The sequence below is a fragment of the Schistocerca americana genome, chromosome 1, assembly GCF_021461395.2.
Source record: "Schistocerca americana isolate TAMUIC-IGC-003095 chromosome 1, iqSchAmer2.1, whole genome shotgun sequence".
In the NCBI taxonomy this organism is placed as follows: Eukaryota; Metazoa; Arthropoda; class Insecta; order Orthoptera; family Acrididae; genus Schistocerca; species Schistocerca americana.
This window is the reverse complement of record NC_060119.1, coordinates 1,061,075,828-1,061,094,795: the sequence shown is the minus strand read 5'-3', so window position 1 is coordinate 1,061,094,795 and position 18,968 is coordinate 1,061,075,828. Positions and strand designations below refer to the sequence as shown.

The window sequence follows — 18,968 nt, the reverse complement described above, 5'->3', positions numbered from 1 at the left end:
ATTATATTAAACTTACGGTTATAAATGATATGTCAAATGAAAGAGCAACTCAAAGAGTTTTACCAAGAACCTTATAAATGTTCAATGTGAGCACCAAACGTTAATAAGTGTGTCTTCAGTTATTGTAGCAACAGCTGCTTCAATCCGGTTTCTTAATTCAGCGATGTCTGCTGGTAGCGGAGGTACGTACACACGATCCTTGATGAAGCCCCAAAGGAAAAAAAACGCATGGCGTTACGTCGGGTAAACGTGGAGGCCATGCAAAGCAAGCCCTGTCATTGGGCCCCTTGCGGCCTGTCCAGCGCTTCGGCTATAGACTTGATGTGTGCCGTGTGACGAATGGTGCTCACATCGAACATTTATAAGGTTCTTAGTAAAACTGTTTGAGTTCCTCTTTCATTTGACATATAATTTATAATTGTAAGTTTAACATAATAAATATTATAAAGCGATAAAACCCCGATATTCATTTAAAACACTTTGTATTCGTCGCCTCATTTTATAGTGGCGGGCCGCCCGTGGTTAATTCCGTACTACACTACTGGCCATTAAAATAGCTACACCAAGAAGAATGCAGATGATAAACCGATATTCATTGGACAAATCTATTATACTAGAATTGACATGTGATTACATTTTCACACAATTTGGGTGCATAAATCCTGAGAAATCAGTACCCAGAACAACACCTCTAGCCGTAATAACGGCCTTGATACGCCTGGGCATGGAGTCAAACAGAGCTTGGATGGCGTGTACAGGTACAGCTGCCCATGCAGCTTCAACACGATTCCACAGTTCATGAACAGTAGTGACTGGCGTATTGTGACGAGCCAGTTGCTCGGCCACCATTGACCAGACGTTTTCAATTGGAGAGAGATCTGGAGAATGTGCTGGCCAGGGCAGCAGTCGAACATTTTCTGTATCCAGAAAGGCCCGTACAGGACCTGCAACATGCGGTGGTGCATTATCCTGCTGAAATGTAGGGTTTCGCAGGAATCGAATTAAGGGTAGAGCCACGGGTCGTAACACATCTGAAATGTAACGTCCACTGTTCACCGTGCCGTCAATGCGAACAAGGGGTGACCGAGACGTGTAACCATTGGCATTCCATACCATCACGCCGAGTGATACGCCAGTATCGCGATGACGGACATACGCTTCAAATGTGCGTTCACCCTGATGTCGCCAAACACGGATGTGACCATCATGATGCTGTAAACAGAACCTGGATTCATCCGAAAAAATGACGTTTTGCCATTCGTGCACCCAAGTTCGTCGTTGAGTGCACCATCGCAGGTGCTCCTGTCTGTGATGCAGCGTCAAGGGTAACCGCAGCCATGGTCTCCGGGCTGATAGTCCAGGCTGCTGCAAACGTCATCGAACTGTTCGTTCAGATGGTTGTTGTCTTGCAAACGTCCCCATCTGTTGACTCAGGGATCGAGACGTGGTTGCACGATCCGTTACAGCCTTGCGGATAAGATGCCTGTCATCTCGACTGCTAGTGACACGAGGCCGTTGGGATCCAGCACGGCGTTCCGTATTACCCTCCTGAACCCACCGATTCCATATTCTGCTAACAGTCATTGGATCTCGACCAACGCGAGCAGCAATATCGCGATACGATGAACCGCAATCGCGACAGGCTACAATCCGACCTTTATCAAAGTCGGAAACGTGATGGTACGCATTTCTCCTCCTTACACGAGGCATAACAACAACGTTTCACCAGGCAACGCCGGTCAACTGCTGTTTGTGTATGAGAAATCGGTTGGAAACTTTGCTCATGTCAGCAAGTTGTAGGGGTAGCCACCGGCGCCAACCTCGTATGAATGTTCTGAAAAGCTAATCGTTTGCATATCACATCATCTTCTTCCTGTCGGTTAAATTTCGCTTCTGTAGCACGTCATCTTCGTGGTGTAGCGATTTTAATGGCCAGTAGCGTAATTTAAATTGAGGACATACTGGATTGTTTTCAGCAGTCCTGGTGGCTTTCTCCAGTTGCTTACCTGCTGTTACTTTCCGCCCTCGTGATTCCCTCTTAAATGCCTGATCGTGTTGCAGGAGCTGCGTAACTGAGAGGCGGCGCGTCCCCAGCGGCTGCACAGCCTTCCCGGTATTCCTGCGGCGGCGCGACGGACTGCTGTGACAGGTAAGGAGGCGGGCGTCGCTTGGCAGAAACTATGCCCCCTCCCCTGCTGGAGACGGAGCGGTGTCCGTGGCGCGGCGTCTCGCGAGCTCATTACTCGGGGCCACAGCCGTCGCCTCAGAGGGTCGGATTAATCTCGGTCCGCCAGCTGCTTCCCACTGCCCGCTGGCCGCTAGACGCTGTCTCTGAGGCCCCAGGCGTCCTCCCTGTTGTTGGAGACCACAAGGTTGCAGGGCCCAGCGCGTTCCTCCAATACCAAAGACAGTTTTCGAGGCGTTACCTCATGGTTCTAGGAGGTCGGTTGTGGATGGACGTTAACACTAATGGGCAACTAAAGATCAACTATTTTGGAGGAAACACACGGGTGATACACTGCAGCGTAGGATTTGGGTGGTAGGGGGTCCAGGGTGGGGGCAGTGCAGGCGTGGGTCCAAATTTACAAACAGTATATTCTTCTAAATTTGTACAGTTAGAGAAAGCTTTTGACAATGTTGACTGGAATACTCTCTTTCAAATTCTGAAGGTGGCAGGGGTAAAGTACAGGGAGCGAAAGGCTATTTACAATTTGTGCAGAAACCAAATGGCAGTTATAAAAAGTCGAGGGGCATGAAAGGGAAGCAGTGGTTGGGAAGGGAGTGAAACAGGATTGTAGCCTGTCCCCGATGTTATTCAATCTGTGTATTGAGCAAGCAGTAAAGGAAACAAAAGAAAAATTCGGAGTAGGTATTACAATCCATGGAGAAGAAATAAAATCTTTGAGGTTCGCCGATGACATTGTAATTCTGTCAGAGACAGCAAAGGACCTGGAAGAGCAGCTGAACGGAATGGACAGTGTCTTGAAAGGAGCATATAAGTTGAACATCAACAAAAGTAAAACGAGGGTAGTGGAATGTACTCGAGTTAACTCGGCTGATGCTGACGGAATTAGATTAGGAAATGAGACACGTAAAGTAGTAAAGGAGTTTCGCTATTTGGGGAGCAAAATAACTGATGACGGTCGAAGTAGAGAGGATATAAAATGTAGACTGGCAATGGCAAGAAAAGCGTTTCTGAAGAAGAGAAATTTGTTAACATCGAGTACAGACTTAAGTGTCAGGAAGTCGTTTCTAAAATTATTTGTATGGAGTGTAGCCATGTATCGAAGTGAAACACGGACGATAAATAGTTGGGACAAGAAGAGAATAGAAGCTTTCAAAATGTGGTGCTACAGAAGAATGCTGAAGATTAGATGGGTAGATCACATAACTAACGAGGAGGTATTGAATAGAATTAGAGAGAAGAGGAGTTTGTGGCACAACTTGACTACAAGAAGGGATCGGTTGGTAGGGCATATCCTGAGGCGTCAAGGGATCACCAATTTAGTATTGGATGACAGCGTGGAGGGTAAAAATCGTAGAGAGAGACCAAGAGATGAATACACTAAACAGATTCAGAAGGTTGTAGGTTGCAGTAGGTACTGGGAGATGAAGAACCTTGCACAGGATAGAGTAGCATAGAGAACTGCATCAAACCAGTCTCTGGACTGAAGACCACAACAACAACAACAACAACAACAACATATTCTTCTAGACAAATGGCAATAAGTAATACAACTGAACCTAACCTGCAGCCCAATTACAATTGAAGGCAGAGTATTAAATAAGATGAGAGAAAATTCCTTCAGCACAATATAAAAAAAATTAAATTAGATCTCTGAAGTGTTCCAGGATCGGAACATTTCCATAATAAAACACAAGAAACAAGTTCAGTCTCCATTTATTAACAAAATCAATTTCAACAAGTCTTCAGTTGCACAAGAAAACCTTTATTTGGTTCACCCTACCGGTTTCGTCGGTTTAAACTATCGTATTCAGAAGCGAAATCTTTGGAAGACAACATCAAAATAAGGGTCGGATGATTGTATCCTTTGATACAGAATCAATAAAACATAGTGACATTGCTAAAAATGTATAATGTATGAGATGAGTATCAAACAGTATGTTGATTAATATATTGAAAAATCCGCCTCCGTTGCAAAAATTTTCTGGTCTTAAACCAGGTTTCGGCTAGAATAATCTAACCTTCTTCAGAAGCATAAAATTACTACAACATGCCAGAGTAAGGCACAGTCAACATTAAAAATTAAAACCTATAGTACCGTGGTACCATGTCGAATTAAAACTACTGAACTGAAGTCCAGCCTCGGCATCACTTCACCACGCGGTTGGTTGGTAGCGGCGAACACGTTGGTTAGAGTGCCAACTTCAGTTAAGTAGTTTTAATTCGACTTGGTACCACATTACTATATGTTTTAATTTTTGATGTTGACTGTGCCTTACTCTGGCATGGCATAGTAATTTTACGCTTCTGAAGAAGGCTAGATTATTCTAGCCGAAACCTAGGTTAAGACCAGAAAATTTTCGTAACTGAGGCGGATTTTTCAATATATTAGTCCATCACAGTTGCTGACGGGGCTGCAATATGCTAAAAATTCCTAGTATGTTGATTGTAGTCGCACATTCTATCTACAATGTGATATTTGAGAGTTAATTGTTTACTGCTCAATGCATATATCATATATTTTTAGCTGTGTCACTCTGTTTTATTGATTCTTATGCAGAGAACACTACCGTCCGATCCTTATTTTGACTTTGGTTTATCAATTAACTGACTTATTTCACTTCTGAAGGTGACAGTTTAAATTCTCGAAACCGTTAAAGCGAATCAAATAAATATTTTCTTGTGCACTGGACGAGCGAATTTTTATCTTTGTTGCTGAACTACAGCTATGAACAAAATAATAAAATGATTTTCCTCAACTGAACGTATACGGTCTCCTTTGATCGACGTTGAAGCTCAACGCAGACAAATTTCAATAAGGTCAATAACCTTGATGAAAATCTTAGTTTAACCGGTAAGTTCACTGAATGCTTGATAACACAATCCTTCTATTACTGGAACATCAAAAGATATTCTCCGTGATGTGACACAGTCCTCACACGCGATTGAACACTCGGGAATCTCATAAGTCCATGCTCCCACTGAGAGGCGAATAGAGTGATACTTAAGGTTCCGACAAGACCAGTGTAATTTCACCCATCAATCCCAAGAATAGTCTGACAATAACGAATGATACCAACGGTTTCCGCGAGCATGTCGCAGAACGTAGCACTGTCCACTGGAGGCAGTTGCCATACCCGAATCTCGACAGATATTTCAGATTCACAGTCTAAGAAGTTATCTGTGTCAGAACCTTAACAGCTCGTAATCCATTGCTTGTAATTCCAATAGGCAACGGGCAATGTTCCGCAACTGCTGACCTGTTAGGCTGCTACAATCGGGTGTGTCTTTGGTGTACTCGGCAACCAGTTTATCAGCGCATGTCGCCTGCCAAGATATTCTGCCTGTTGGAGACTGGCATCGGGCCGTTAACCCGCGAACTGTTTCATCATGAATAATGCCTGGAGAATTTGTAGAATTACTTCATAAAACTGATCACGTATGATGCTGTTTTATACGATAAAATCGCAAGTCTGTAAAATTATAGTTAATTGCAGAATATCAATGGCTGGTTGTAGCTGACACTAAACATAAGCCGGCCGCGGTGGCCGAGCGGCTCTAGGCAGTTCAGTCCGGAACCACGCGACTGCTACAGTCTTAGGTTCGAATCCTCCTCGGGCATGGATGTGTGTGATGTCCTTAAGTTAATTAGATTCAAGTAGTTCTAAGTCTAGGGGACTGATAACCTCAGATGTTAAGTCCCATAGTACTTAGAGCCATTTGAACCAAACATAAAAAAATCGCGTACTTCACGAAAATAAGCGTAAAGAATCAATATCATTCTCTTAAATCATTGATGGTCAATCGCTGGAAGCAGCCTCAAACTGTACAAACAACATAAGATTATCAACATACTATTAAACAGCCAACCGGTTGCACATAAACGGCAGGTACATTAACCTAGGTTTCGACAACTGCTAGGGGTGTCTTCGTCAGAATAAATGTTGCTAAGTCTTAAAACTACATTACGATTTAGCAACATTTATTCTGATGAAAACACCTCTAGTATGTGTCGGAACTATGTTGGCTGTTTAATACTATGTTGAAACCAATATACGAATGCATAACAACAGCCATGTTTAAAACTGTACTATTTTTTATCTCATTTTTGGTATTTGACAGTAATTAGGTCAAGATTAATTAATCAGTTATTCAGCAGTTTCCATCCTCTTGATCAAAATGGTATTTTAAAGAAAATCGCTCCAAAACTTGCGAAAATTAATCGATAGCGCTTTGTCTCTTAGTATCAATAAAGGGATACTCACATGAAGAATTACGATACAATGAACACTGAAATTGCGACGTTTAGTCGTAAAGGATACTACAATAAATGAAATTAAATCAGTTACGTACTTGCCTCTTGTCTGACACATGGACTTCACCCATGTAAAATATATTTCTTAAATTTGTTGTATCGCTGAACTGAATTATAGAAATTTCTGTTCATCAGAAATTGCATGTAGTGCGACTTTTAGATTTTTTATTACTCCAAAACAATTAATTTCGAGTTTTCAAAACTGAACAGAATTTGAATATAGCAGTTAAGAGGACTGAATATGTAGTGCTGGCTTTCTGGCTTCAAATAGTTTAACAGTAATATATCCATAAAAATTATCGACATTTCATTAGTACAGCTGAGAAGTAGTCTACCAGCCCGTGAAAGGCAAAGGTCTCGAGTTCGAGTCTCGGACCAGCCCACACTTTTAATATGCCAGGAAGTTTTATATCAGCTTACACACCGCTGCAGAGTGAAAATCTCATTCTGGAAACATCCCCCAGGCTGTGGCTAAGCCATGTCTCCGCAATATCCTTTCTTCCAGGAGTGCTAGTCCTGCAACATCCGCAGGAGAGCTTCTGTGAAGTTTGGAAGGTAGGGGACGAGGTAATGGCAGAAGTAAGGCTGTGAGGACGGGTCGTGAGTCGTGCATGGGTAGCTCAGCTTGTAAAGCACTTGCCCGCGAATGGCAAAGGTCACGAGTTCGAGCCTCGGCCCGGCACACAGTATTAATCTGCTAGGAAGTTTCATGTCCCTGCATGCACACAAAATATCAGTTGTTTCCGAGGTAGTAATTAAAACTCTACAACTACCCCTCGTATTTCGGTGGTCTGAAATTATCACCGCTGCAATATTTTCCACTTTCGCTTATAGACATATTACACGAGTACATTTATCTCTCTATGATACACACCTGTTCACACTACGCAACTGAATATTAGTGCGATAAATGTGAAATTGCTCCTGAATATCGTTGTCGTATTGTGTTAGCATGTATAGGTCCATACCCCACAGACATGAAATTACGAGGAGACTACAAAAGGTAAAGTACACTGGTCGTCCCAACCTAAGAGCACTGCGCAACCTGTGTGATACATTGTCAGAAGAGAATTCATGTTCAGGGTTGCCTACAGATGCAGTTCCAGATATTAGTGGTGTCTGTTCCGTCGGACATGTACGACACGACTCATATCTATAATTCCATGGGCGCGACGGCTGTTTGATGAAAAAGTTTCATTGCAAAATCACAACCAACGTCCGACTTCCTATGGGAATCAGAAGTCTGGATGTGTTATGGGCAGGGGTCGTTGCGGTGAAGCGAGCTGAAGGTTGGGAATTTGGATGTGACTAAGATAGTTCAGAATGGTTCAAATTGCTCTAAGCACTATGGGACTTAACATCCGAGGTCATCAATACCCTAGACTTAGAACTACTTAAACCTAACTAACCTAAGGACATTACACTCATCCATGCCCGAGGCAGGATTCGTACCTGCGACCGTAGCAGCAGCGCGGTTCCTGACTGAAGCCCCTAGAACCGCTGGGCCACAGCAGGCAGCGATGAAAATTGTGTCCGGATGACAAGACGGTCATGTCTAACGTGCTAGAAAAGAAGACTACCCGGTTTAGAGTCTCGGTCCGGCACAAATTTTCAATTATCGCCATTGCATTGCCGCAATTCCCTGTGTGTCTGGAGATCATTGTTTCCTTACAATCTCTTTGCCATCCCGTTTCCTCTCCATTCCTTTCGTCCCAGTTATTTGCGTAAACGCATTTCTGCTGCGGTATGGATAACAGGTACATCACATTGTGCGACTGAAAAGGCACGTCAACTAGAAACGTACTCCAAAGTTACAGTACGCGAGACGGTACAATTCTTCTGTGGAAAACGCGTAAAATGCACACAGATTCACCATGAAATTCTACCGGCACGTTGGGCAAATGGAATTTTGCTTCCGGCCGTACTGAAATAGTGTCAACAATTTGATCTAGGCAGCACAGACGTGGGCCTTGCCGATCGGGAAGGAATGCCAGCGACATCATCTACAGAAGACAATTTGGAAATTTGTGGTAAGTTCCTATGGGACCAAACTGCTGTGGTCATCGGTCCCTAGGCATAATCTAACTTAAACTAACTTACGCTAAGGACAACACACACACCCATGCCCGAGGGAGGACTCGAACCTCCGAGGGGAGGAGCAGCGCGAACCGTGACAAGGTGCCCTAAACCGCCCGGCTACCCTGCGAGGCTCACAGAAGACAAAGTACAGCCAATTGAGGAACTAATTCGCAGCAGTTGCAGATTATCCTACAATGAGAACGTTCAGCGATTCTCTAATGACTCCGTAACCAAGGAGCGTATTTCTGCTGTCGAGGAATACGGGGTGCATTCAAGTTCTAAGGCCTCCAATTTTTTTTCTCCGGACTGGAAAGAGATAGAAATATGCGCATAGTTTTAAAATGAGGCCGCGTTCATTGTCAATACGTTCCAGAAATGGCAGCACCGTACGGCAGATGGAATTTTACCGCCAGCGGCGAGAATGAGAACTGTTTTAAATACTTAAAATGGCGACGTTTTCCTTACTTGAACAGCGTGCAATCATTCGTTTTCTGAATTTGCGTGGTGTGAAACCAATTGAAATTCATCGACAGTTGAAGGAGACATGTGGTGATGGAGTTATGGATGTGTCGAAAGTGCATTCGTGGGTGCGACAGTTTAATGAAGGCAGAATATCGTGTGACAACAAACCGAAACAACCTCGGGCTCACACAAGCCGGTCTGATGACATGATCGAGAAACTGGAGAGAATTGTTTTGGGGGATCGCCGAATGACTGGTGAACAGATCGCCTCCAGAGTTGGCATTTCTGTGGGTTCTGTGCACACAATCCTGCATGACGACCTGAAAATGCGAAAAGTGTCATCCAGGTGCGTGCCACGAATGCTGACGGACGACCACACGGCTGCCCGTGTGGCATGTTGACAAGCAATGTTGATGCGCAACGACAGCACGAATGGGACTTTCTTTTCGTCGGTTGTGACAATGGATGAGACGTGGATGCCATTTTTCAATCCAGAACAAAGCGCCAGTCAGCTCAATGGAAGCACGCAGAATCACCGCCACCAAAAAAATTTCGGGTAACCGCCAGTGCTGAAAAAATGATGGTGTCCATGTTCTGGGACAGCGAGGGCGTAATCCTTACCCATTGCGTTCCAAAGGGCACTAGGGTAACAGGTGCATCCTACGAAAATGTTTTGAAGAACAAATTCCTTCCTGCACTGCAACAAAAACGTCTGGGAAGGGCTGCACGTGTGCTGTTTGACCAAGACAACGCAACTGCACATCGAGCTAACGTTACGCAACAGTTTCTTCGTGATAACAACTTTGAAGTGATTCCTCATGCTCCCTACTCACCTGACCTGGCTCCTAGTGACTTTTGGCTTTTTCCAACAATGAAAGACACTCTTTGTGGCCGCACATTCACCAGCCGTGCTGCTGTTGCCTCAGCGATTTTCCAGTGGTCGAAACAGACTCCTAAAGAAGCCTTCGCCGCTGCCATGGAATCATGGCGTCAGCGTTGTGAAAAATGTGTACGTCTGCAGGGCGATTACGTCGAGAAGTAACGCCAGTTTCATCGATTTCGGGTGAGTAGTTAATTGGAAAAAAAATCGGAGGCCTTAGAACTTGAATGCACCTCGTAGAATGAAAGATAGGTCGCTCCCACTGTTCTTTATAGAGACTTCGTGACTGATGAGAAGTATTTTCATGTATCTGTCAATTTCAAGTGTAGTACTGCATTCAATAAGACTTTCTCGGCCTGTCTTAATAATATGTAACTTTGTTATTGAAGCCACCTCGTACTTGCCTGGTCTCTACAGCGACATACTCGCCATCGTAGTGACTAGCGTGTGAGAAGCTACGGAGCAGAACGCGCGCGCGTTGTCCAACTAATCTCCGTGAGTGGCTGTCTGCTCACCAGGACGGGTCACTGCACAACCTGACGCGACAGGCGAAACTGTCACCATAGCGCAACGAGCAGCTGCACTCGGGTAGGCAGCTATCTCTAATTCAGTTACTCCTTAGCCACTGTACTAATGGCAGTATGTTTACCAAAATGAGTTGATACAATGGATCCCTAAATTGATTGTTCACAAACGTGTGTAGTTGCAAGTACTGATGATGCTTGCAACTGCGGCAACCATGTATAAGTAGCTTATCCTACAGTCTGTAAGTGGAAAGTAAACTCCAAGTGGAATGCAACGTACAGACGCGGAGTATACCTTTGTGTACTTCATATGTGACTTGACAGATAGCAACAGCTCTGGAGAACCTTCTCCCATCTTATCAACTGCTGCACCAGCACACTTTGTACAAAATCCGTATACGCATTAAGAGTAGCGCTGTTCAGGCCTAATTCTTCAATCGGTTTTGATGTCCTGCGTCTCTTGAGCCCGTCTTTGTCTTGCTTCCGTAGCTCTGGGACGTCAGATGCTAATTTTTTTTATTGTTCCCTTTTATTATTATTTTTATGTACAAATAGCTGTATTTATTCTTTTTCACTAACTGGAATCAATTTCAAAGCGCAAAACACTCCATCTACAGCTTGATACTCGATGTATTACGCACCCACGATTGTATCTGTTCATAATAAGCCGGAGCAGGAAAAAATCCTTTTCTTGTTTGGCCAAGTTCGGCATTTTTTATGGCATGATCGGTGTTATTTTTACTGTTTTTGGTATTATTTTCTTTCTGATTTCTATGTTACTTTTTGTCAGTTTTGGTATTAGCTTTTGACAGATTGTTTTTGAAATATCATATGTTCTTTATTTTTGTCTCATTTCATTGTTTTACAATGTGCATTGAAGATGAAAAATATCTGTCAACTAAATTTTGTTGACACTAGCGTTATTTTAGTAAAATGAAATTGTATGGTTCCAGAGAAGTTTTCAAGACGTAAACGCCCATTAAGTATATATGCAGACTGAAGCGACGAATGAAATTTTGTACCAAGCCCAGGATCCGAATGTGGGTCTGCTGCTCACTAGGCAGATGCAGTAACCCCTATACCAACCTGACGCAGTTGCTTCAGTGCTAGGCGTGCTAGAATAGTCCGTGCTGTTGTGCAATACCACCGTGCCATGTGGCGTAGTGCTTACCACATCTTCCAAGTGAGCAGGAGACCATTCTTCGAAACCTGGCCTTGTTACAAATTTTCATTCGTCCCTTCAGTATGCATATATACATTGTCGTTGTATATTTGTTTAAAGTATTAAAAATAAGGTAGTAACTCTTATGTAAAGCCTAGTAAAAACAATCAATTTAAAAAATTCTGAAACCGTACACTCGAAAGTTTTTCAAAACAAAGTATTGTTATTATGTAAAGTTCTTTTCTGAGACGTTATTCCGCCGATCCATCAACACTTCACTGTAATTTTTTTTTTCTGTTTGTGAATGGAATTTTTCCATAAGAAGCTGTCATACTACTCATGCTGACACATAAAATTTCAAATGTGACAACAGTAATGTTTGCATGGAAACATGTAACCTGTGCTATGACTGGCTGATAGAAGCGAATCCAGTGCACCACATTTTAAATTACGTGTTTTTTTTTAATTTAAATGCCAAGTTTTGGTTGTTTTCATTTTTTACACTTGTGTACTAAGAAAATATGTAGTTTAATTGACACGCTGGATTAAAGATCTTAGAAACGTGTCCCTTTTGGTACTATTTGTTGTGCAAAAACGTCGTGAAATGTGACGTCGTTGATCAAAACTGTTGCCACAATGTATTTGTTTCGAACTAGAGAGTTCAAATGGTTCAAATGGCTCTGAGCACTATGGGACTTAACATCTATGGTCATCAGTCCCCTAGAACTTAGAACTACTTAAACCTAACTAACCTAAGGACAGCACACAACACCCAGCCATCACGAGGCAGAGAAAATCCCTGACCACGCCGGGAATCGAACCCGGGAACCCGGGAACTAGAGAGTTACCTGGGGAGAAATAAACTGTCATTTTAAGATTACACATGAACCTCAGCTTCCAGGAAAAAGCGAAAATCAAAATGCAACTTGCAATAATTTTGAGTTACAAATATTAGTAACTTGCGTCTTTCAAATTTACATTTTTGCAGGGGATCGGAAAAAATGCCAAATTTCGTAAAAACTTACGAGTTTTCTTTATGTCGGTTAAAACCACAAATTTCACGTTATTTTGCGCGTTATCTCTTGAGGGAAGTTTCCTGTCTCTGACCATAAGGAATCATCTAGACAACTCTGGGTATGGCTACAACACTATTTTGATGTGTCGTACAAATTCAGAGTACAAATACTTATTTCAGGTCACTAACATTTTAACAGGTTTGATGCTGAATATATTTTCCGCTCTTGTGTCAATCTTTGATTTTAACACCATTGTTATCTGTTTTACATATTCCAGTCTTGCGTGGCTTAGTTCAACCCCCGCACCCCCTTACCCCCCAACAGCTCCTTCCATAGCCAAGTCCTGGATGCTTGTGTGTCTGCCGGTGTGGTGGGCAGTTGGGCATCCAAGGGCACATGTAAGGAGCGGTCGGCAAACAGCTGACATGCGGGAAGCCATTCAGCGTGACAGCTCTGCATCGGCCGTGTGCACAGGAGTAGGATTGGTTAAGTGATTTGCGCATGCGCAGCATGCGTGTAATGTGGACGTGAGGCGGGTAGCCTATACTGTCTGCACCTTCGACGCGCGAGCTGAAGGATACTCGAACGTGTCCTTGCTCTGCGGGGAAGCGTTGGAACAGTGTAGACTAGCAAATACCCCACTAACCTATCCTATCTTCTGGTAAAGGGTTCCCACAGACGCCTTGTCTCACTCTGTCGGTACTTCATGTTTGTATTTTAACTGGCCCATAAACTTGTAATTTTTGTCGAAAGCACCGTATTTCAAGTGCTTCCAATTTCTTCTCGGTATTGCCAACGGTCTACATTTCACTTTCAAACAGTGCTGTGGTCTAGACAGAAAACTTTTCATTTCCTTGTCAATAATAGTAGCTTACTTACTGAAGAAAGCATTCAAAAGTTAATGCGTAGTCTTCTATTTCTAGCTACGAGAATTCTTTCGTGTATTCCACTATTGTCTCATTCCAAATATGAACTTTACGCAAGTAATTATTATTCTTACTACTTCCCTTTATCACCTTTGTCTTTCCTTTATTTGTCAGTAAGGTAAATTCTTTGCACTGTATACAGTCCATTCCTTTTAACAGAAGCTCTGTCTTTCTTACGTCTTGCTAGAAGTGGAGGAGGAGATTAGAGTTAATGTCCCGTCAACAGCTAGGTCATTAGAGACGGAGCAGAAGCACGCAGAACGTAAGGATGGAGCAAATCGGCCGTGTCCTTTTCAAAAGAACCATCCCGACATTTGTTTGGAGTGATTTAGGGAAATCGCGAAAACGTAAATTTGGATGAACAGAACGCGATTTGAACCGTCTTCCCCTAGAATGTAAGTCCAATATTCCCTGCAGGTGTCATGTCGTCTGCGTATTTGTGTGTTTGTCGGTACCTAGGCGATTACAGATCCTTCATAAAGGCTAAAAAGGTAGAGTCAACATTGTTCAACTGATGTCGTTACTGTCGCTTTTCCTCAGCACCTCTGTAGTAGCGAGTGCTAGCTCTGGTAGTGCAGAGCGCGGTTTTCGACAAACAAGTTTATCTTACAACCGCGATTTTGTAGTTTATGTATGTCCTAAGACACGACTGTCCGAAACGCATAGACGATTTCTAAAAGTGCCATCAACATGAAGAACATCGTAGCTTTACATTACGTTTCCTGAATGTTCATCAACTACCACACACATTCAGAAAATGCAAATGAGATACTTTACATCAAAATGCAATTATAAAGTAAGTTTCAAAAGATAGGTTGCAAAGCTGCCTTATTTTTAAATGTTAGAAATCTTTCTTTTTTCAATTTATAACTAAACAATTTAATTAAACTAACAATGTATACTGTGAATTCAGTGCAAATTACCTCTGCAATATTCAGTATCTTGGCAAATTTGAACCATTTACACTGCCTTAGAAAAAAGGGAGGCACTCAAAGACATGGCTGGATATCGCTGTAGCTTCGTACACATACATTACTGGCCATTAAAATTGCTACACCACGAAGATGACGTGCTACATACGCGAAATTTAACCGACAGGAAGGAGATGCTGTGATATGCAAATGATTACCTTTTCAGAACATTCACACCAGTTTGGCGCCGGTGGTGATACTTACAATGTGCTGACATGAGGAAAGTTTCCAACCGATTTCTCATACACAAACAGCAGTTGACCGGCGTTGCCTGGTGAAACGTTGTTGTGATGCCTCGTGTAAGGAGGAGAAATGTGTACCGTCACGTTTCCCACTTTGATAAAGGTCGTACTGTAGCCAATCGCGATTGCGGTTTATCGTATCCCGACATTGCTGCTCGCGTTCATCGACATCCAATGACAGTTAGCAAAATATGGAATCGGTGGGTTCAGGAGGGTAATACGGAACGCCGCGCTGGATCCCAACGGCCTCGTGTCACTAGCAGTCGAGATGACAGGCATCTTATCCGAATGGCTGTAACGGATCGTTCAGCCACGTCTCGATCCCTGACTCAACAGATGGGAACGTTTGCAAGACAACAACCATCTGCACGAACAGTTTGACGACGTTTGCAGCAACATGGACTATCAGCTCGGAGACCATGGCTGCGGTTACCCTTGACGCTGTATCACAGACAGGAGCGCCTGCGATGGCGTACACAACGACGAACTTGGGTGCACGAATGGCAAAACGTCATGTTTTCGGATGACTCCAGGTTATGTTTACAGCATCATGATGGTCGCATCCGTGTTTGGCGACATCGCGGTGAACGCACATTGGAAGCATGTATTCGTCATCGCCATCTTGGCGTATCGCCCGACGTGATGGTATGGGGTGCCATTCGTTACACGTCTCGGTCACCTCCTGTTCGCATTGAAGGCACTTTGAACAGTGTATGTTACATTTAAGATGTGTTACGACCCGTGGCTCTACCCTTCAATCGATCCCTGCGAAACCCTAATTTCAGAAGGACTATGCACGACCACATGTTGCAGGTCCTGTACGGGCCTTTGTGCATACATAAAATGTTCGACTGCTGCTCTGGCCAGCACATTCTCCAGATCTCTCACCAACTGAAAACGTCTGGTCAATGGTGGCCGAGCAACTGGCTAGTCACAAAACGCCAGTCACTACTCTTGATGAACTGTGGTATCGTGTTGAAGCTGCATGGGCAGCTGTACCTGTACACGCCATCCAAGCTCTGTTTGACTCAATGCCCAGGCGTATCAAGGTCGTTATTACATCCAGAGGTGGTTGTTCTGGGTACTGATTTCTCAGGATCTATACACCCAAATTGCGTGAAAATGTAATCACATGTAAGTCCTAGTATAAAATATATGTCCAACGAATACCCGTTTATCATCTGCCTTTCTTCTTGTTGTAGCAATTTTAAGGGCCAGTTGTGTACATACCATAGGAGGGTATGTAAATGATTACAGTTGAATTTCCCTGTGGCAGTTAGAACGGCCACCAGAAGCGCTTTAGAGATGTTCCTGCTTATTATTGAGACCAGGCCTGGGAGTAAGATATCGAGCGATCACTGTGAAAGACGCACGATGCTGCATACTCGTGTGAGACAGCATTATCTGCTCCTGCCAGAATTGGAAAGGTTCCTCATTGTCGGTCTCCGTTTGGCCAACTGGTCGAATCGTGTGGTTTCTAGATTCGTGGTACGTACGGATGTGACAGTGTTTACTGGGGTAAGTGACGTCAGGAGTAGTTATAAGGTTCCGGTGGGCCAGGTCTCACCACTACAAGGCAGCATCGCCGTATTGCGCACCAAGTACACGGTAACCCCATTTGCGCCTGTCAACCCACAACAAGTAATGGCCTCCCTGCAACGTTCCAGGTCATCCTGCACCATAGGACGGAGGCTAGCAGCAACCAGACTAGGGAATTACCGCGTGATGTGTAGTTTGCTGTCAACACCACAGCACAAACGGCTGCGTTTGGAGTTGTGCTGTGGCCGGGAAGCCCAGAGTGATGATGAATGGTGCCTCACTGTGTTTGGACATCACGGTTCTGCACTGCCCCTGATGACCATTCTCGACAACTTTGGCTCTAGTCTTCCAATGTTTTGGAGAGGCACAGCAATGTTATTCCTGGCTTCATGGTGTGAAGTGCCATCGGGTATCACTTCACGTCAAGGGTGGTAGTATGACGCCACAACGGCACGTCACGGACATCCTGTGCCCTCATGTGTTCCCTCTCACGTGATAGTATCGTGGCAAGGTTCGGTTTAAGGTGCAAACGAGACAAGCGGTCGCATGGTGTGGCAAGGTGAGAACGGCGTCAGAAGCGTAAAATTTGTATACGGGGTGAAATGTTACTGAAGCCGAAAACAGCCTATTTCCCACACTCACTAGAACTAGATCCATTTTTTAAAATATTACCTAGGGCGCAATGAACGGTAACTACTAAATTGAGAGAAATTTAGAGATTTATACCAAATAAATTAACAAACGACGGAACTGATCCTCCTTGGTACACAAAACGGGTTAGAACACTGTTGCAGAAAAAACGAAACAAACACGCCAAATTTAAACAGCCGCAAAATCCCCAAGATTGTCGATATTTTACAGAAGCTCGAAATTTAGCCACGACTTGAATGCGAGATGCTTATAACAGTTTCCACAACGAAACTTTGTCTCAAAGCCTGGCAGAAAATCCTAAGAGATTCTGGTAGTATTGTGAAGTATGTTATCGGCAAGAAACAATCAATGCCCTCTCTGCGAGATAGCAATGGAGATACTACCGAAGACAGTGCTGTCAAAGCAGAGTTACTAAACACAGCCTTCCGAAATGCCTTCACAAAAGAGGACGAAGTAAATATTCCAGAATTTGAATCGAGAACAGCTGCCAACATGAGCAACGTAGAAGTAAATATCCTCGGAGCAGTGAAGCAACTTAAATCATTTAATAAAAGCAAGTTCTCTGGTCCAGACTGTATACTAATTAGGTTCCTTTCGGAGTATGCAGATGCATTAGCTCCATACTTAACAATCATATACAACCGTTCGGTCAACGAAAGAACCGTACCCTAACACTGGACACAGGTCACACCAATATTCAAGAAAGGTAGTAGGAGTAATCCATTAAATTACAGGCCCATATCGTTAACGTCGATATGCAGCAGGATTTTGGAACATTTATGGTGTTCAAACATTATGAATTACCTCGAAGAAAACTTTCTATTGACACACAGTCAACATGGTTTTAGAAAACATCGTTCTTGTGAAACACTACTATCTCTATATTCACATGAAATGTTGAGTACTATTCACAATGGATTTCAGATTGATTCCGTATTTCTGGATTTCCGGAAGGCTTCTGACACTGTACCACACAAGCGACTTGTAGTGCGATTGCGTGCTTATGGAATATCGTCTCAGTTACGTGACTGGATTTGTGATTTCCTGTCAGAGAGCTCACATCATACTGATAAATGGACTCATGCATCCAAATTTGACTCGATATTAGCTGTCAAAACACCTCTCAACCCGTGAAGCTTCATTTTGTTTCTTCCTCTCCTTCTGTGTGCTTCGTTTTTTTGTCAAGGAATGTAATTTCTAAATTTGGAAAAATTTGGGATTTAGTGTAACGAAGTCAAAAAAGTGACTGCCACCATGAAATCGTGTGAAATATCCAAACAGCAGTTGGTTTATATGTGACCCAGGCCTTACTAATATTAATCTCCGACCGAAAAGGTTCAGTAGTAATTGGCTTCATTGAATATCTCACGGACAGACACATAAACACCATCTTATCTTATTCCAGGTTGGGTAACTCTGTAGTGTATCTGAAGATTACTACGCGGAAAAAGACGGCAGTCAGGCAGATGTTATTTTGGGCTGAGCAACTCAAAAATTTTGGTGGATCTTTTCAGCGTGTATTAAAATTCAAGAAGATCTACGCCAAGTCTTCTGGTATCTTTTCTGTAATGACTGATGTGCAGCTGATATTGTATACATTGTGTACATTCTATGCTTCAAGATTATTCTCCCCTTCTCTCTCTCTCCCTCTCTCTCTCTCTCTCTCTCTATCTATCTATCTATCTATCTAACTATCTCTCTCTATCCATCTCTCTCTATCTCTGTTATCCACCTCGTCGTTGCGCTGACAGCCAGAATGAACGAGTAATCCCCCACCCCAAATGTTTAAACATCGAACTCCTGCGTATAAAATATCATATCACCTGAACTGTGTGTCGTACAAGGATATAATTTTTCCGGTGTACTGAGTAGTATATTGGAATACGTGGTTACTGTATGCAAAACGTGTTGCTAATGGAATTAATAGGTTTCTTCATATCTCTCTCTCTCTCTCTCTCTGTCTTTTTTTTATTTTATTTTATTTTATTTTTTTGAGTCGTCAGTCTTCTGTTCTGA

General features: G+C 43.2%; 1 protein-coding gene across 1 annotated transcript in view; it reads left to right on the top strand.

The window, feature by feature from the left end:
- Positions 1 to 2,061: 2,061 nt before the first annotated feature.
- The window catches only part of LOC124549726 (somatostatin receptor type 2-like), a 299,967-nt gene continuing 283,060 nt past the window's right edge, over positions 2,062 to 18,968 (top strand). Inside the window, exon 1 of the mRNA XM_047125263.1 lies at positions 2,062 to 2,149. The gene's annotated coding sequence lies outside the window, so the exon portion shown is untranslated. The remainder of the gene's footprint in view (positions 2,150 to 18,968) is intronic.